Here is a 3,713-nt window from a genome sequence, read left to right on the forward strand (position 1 = left end):
CATCCTCATCCTCATCCTCATCCTCATCCTCATCCTATTCCTAATCATAATCCTAATCCTAATGCGAATCCTAATCCTAATCCTAATCCTATTCCTAATCCTAATACTAATCCTAATCCTAATCTTAATCTTATTCCTAATCCTTATTCTCATCCTCATCCTCATCCTCCTCCTCATCCTTATCGTGATCCTGATCCTAATCCTAATCCAAACCCCATACCTAAACCTAAATCTCAAACTAATTCAAAACCTAATCCTAATGCTTGTCCTAATCATAATCATAATCGTAATACTAGTCCAAATCCTAATTAAAAACCGAATCCTAATGCTTATCCTAATCCTAATCCTACTACTAATACTAATACTAATCCTAATCCTAATCCTAATCCTAATCCTAATCCTAATCCTAATCCTAATCCTAATCCTAATCCTAATCCAAATCCTAATCCTAATCCTAATCCTAATCCTAATCCTAATCCTAATCCTAATCCTAATCCTAATTCTAATCCTATTCCTATTCCTGATCCTAATCCTAATTCTAACCCTTATCTCAGTCCTTATCCTAATGGAAATCTTAATTCTAATCCTAATGAAAATCCTAATCCTAATAATCATCATAATCCTCTTCCACATCCTAATCCTATTCCTAACCTAATCATAATCCTAATCCAAAACCTAATCCTAATCGTACTCGTAATCGTAATCCTACTCGTAATCGTAATACTAATCGTAATCCTAATCTTATTCTTAATCCTAGTACTAATCCTAATCCTAATCCTATTGCGAATCATATTCCTAATCCTAATCCTAATCCTAATCCTAATCCTAATCCTAATGCTAATCCTAATGCTAATCCTAATCCTAATCCTAATCCTAATCCTAATCCTAATCCTAATCTTAATCCTAATCCTAATCCTAATCCTAATCTTACTCCTAATCCTACTCGTAATACTAATCCTATTCCTAATCCTAATTCTAATCCCAATCCTAATCCTAATCCTAATCCTAATCCTAATCCTAATCCTAATCCTAATCCTAATCCTAATCCTAGTCCTAATCATAATCCGTATCCTAATCCTAATCATATTTATTATCCTATTTCTTATCATAATCCTCATCCTATTCCTAACCTTAATCCTAATCCTAATCCTCATCCTAATCCTTATCCTAATGCAAAACCTATTCCTATTCCTAATCCTAATCCTAATCCTAATCTTAATCCTAATCCCAATCCTAATCCTATTCGTAATCCTCATTCTCATCCTCATACTCATTCTCAACCTCATACTCATCCTCATGCTTATCCTCATCCTCATCTTAATCATAATTTTAATCTTAATGCTAATCCTAATCCTAATCCTAATCCTAATGATAAGCCTAATCCTAATCCTAATCCTAATCCTAATCCTAATCCTCAACCTCATCCTAATCCTAATCCTAGTCTAAATCCTAATCCTAATACTAATCAAAATCAAAATCTTAACTCTAATCCTAATCCTCATCCTAATCCTAATCCTAATCATATTCCTAATCCTAATACTAATCAAAATCAAAATCTTAACTCTAATCCTAATCCTCATCCTAATCCTAATCCTAGTCTAAATCCTAATCCTAATACTAATCAAAATCAAAATCTTAACTCTAATCCTAATCCTCATCCTAATCCTAATCCTAATCATATTCCTAATCCTAATCGTAATCCTCATCCTAATCCTAATCCTAATCCCAATCCTAATCCTAATCATAATCCTCATCCTAATCCTAATCCCAATCCTAATCCTAATCTTAATCCTACTCCTAATCCTCATTCTCACCCTCATCCTAATCCTAATCCAAATCCTAATCAAAATCCTAAACCTAATCCTAATCCTAATGCTAATCCTAATCCAAATCCTAATCTTATTCCTAATACTAATTCTAATCCTAATCCTAATCCTAATCCTAATCCTAACCCTATTCAAAATACTTATTAAAAACCTAATCCTAATGCTTATCCTAATCCTAATCCTAATCCTAATCCTAATCCTAATCCTAATACTAATACTAATCCTTATCCTAATCCTAATCCTAATCCTAATCCTAATCCTAATCTTAATCTTAATCCTAATCCTAAACCTAATCCTAATACTAATCCTAATCCTAATCCTAATCTTAACCCTAATCCTAATCTGAATCATAATCCTAATCCTAATCATAATACTAATATTAATCCTAATCCTAATCATAATCCTAATCCTAATCCTAATCCTAATCCTATTCCTATTCCTAATCCTAATCCTAATCCTAATCCTAATCCAAATCCTAATCCTAATCCTAATCGTAATCGTAATCCTAATCCTAATCGTAACCCTAATCCTAATCCTAATCCTAATCCTATCAAAATCCTAATCCTAATCCTAATCATAATTATAATCTTATTTCTAATCATAATCCTAATTCTAATCCTCATCCTATTCCTATCCTTAATCCTAATCCTAATCATAATGCTCAACCTAATCCTCTTCCACATCCTAATCTTAATCCTAATCCTAATCCGAATCCGAATCATAATCTTAATCCTAATCATAATACTAATCCTAATCCAAATCGTAATCCCAATTCTATTCTTATTCCTATTCCTAAGACTAATCCTAATCCTAATCCTAATCCTAATTATAATCCTAATCCTAATCTTAATCCTAATCCTAATCCTAATCCTAATCATATTCCTAATCCTCATTCTCATCCTCATACTCATTCTCATCCTCATGCTCATCCTAATGCTCATCCTCATCCTAATCTTAATCCTAATCCTAAACTTAATTCCAATCTTAATCCTAATCCTAATCCTAATCCTAATGCTAATCCTAATCTTAAACCTAATACTGATCCGAATCCGAATCATAATCCTAATTCTAATCATCATACTAATCCTAATCCAAATCGTAATCCTAATCCTAATATTATTCCTATTCCTAATCCTAATCCTAATCCTAATCGTAATCCTAATCCTAATCGTAATCCTAATACTAATCCTAATCCTCATCCTTATCCTAATGCCAATCCTATTCCTATTCCTAATCCTAATCCTAATCCTAATCCTAATTCTAATGTTAATCCTAATCTTAATCCTAATCCTAATATTAATCCTAATCCTAATCCTATTCCTAATCCTAATCCTCATCATCTTCCTCTTCCTATTCCTCTTCCTCATCCGCATCCTCATCCTCACACCCATCCTCACCCTCATCCTAATCCTCATCCTCATCCTCATCCTCATCCTCATCCTCATCCTCATCCTCATCCTCATCCTCAACCTCATCCTCATCCTCATCCTCATCCTAATCCTAATCCTCATCCTGATCGTCGTCTTTATCCTCATCCTCATCCTTGTCCTTATCCTAATCCTCATCCTAGTCCTTATCTTAATCCTCATCCAAATCCTCATCCTAGTCCTTATCCTAATCCTCATCCAATTCCTCATCCTAATCCAAATCCTAATCCTAGTGCTCCTCCTCATCCTAATCCTTATTCTCATGGTCATCTTAATCCTCATCCCCATCATCATCCTCATCCTCGTTCTCATCCTCTTCCTCTTCCTTATCCTCATCCTCATCCTCACCGCCATTCTTGTCCTCATGATCATCCTCATCCTCGTCCTCATCCTCATCCTCATCCTCATCCTCATCCTCCTCCTCATCCCTATCGTCATCCTCATCCTCACCCTCACCCTC

Source organism: Lupinus angustifolius, chromosome LG06 (genome assembly GCF_001865875.1).
Source record: "Lupinus angustifolius cultivar Tanjil chromosome LG06, LupAngTanjil_v1.0, whole genome shotgun sequence".
NCBI classification, from domain to species: domain Eukaryota; kingdom Viridiplantae; phylum Streptophyta; class Magnoliopsida; order Fabales; family Fabaceae; genus Lupinus; species Lupinus angustifolius.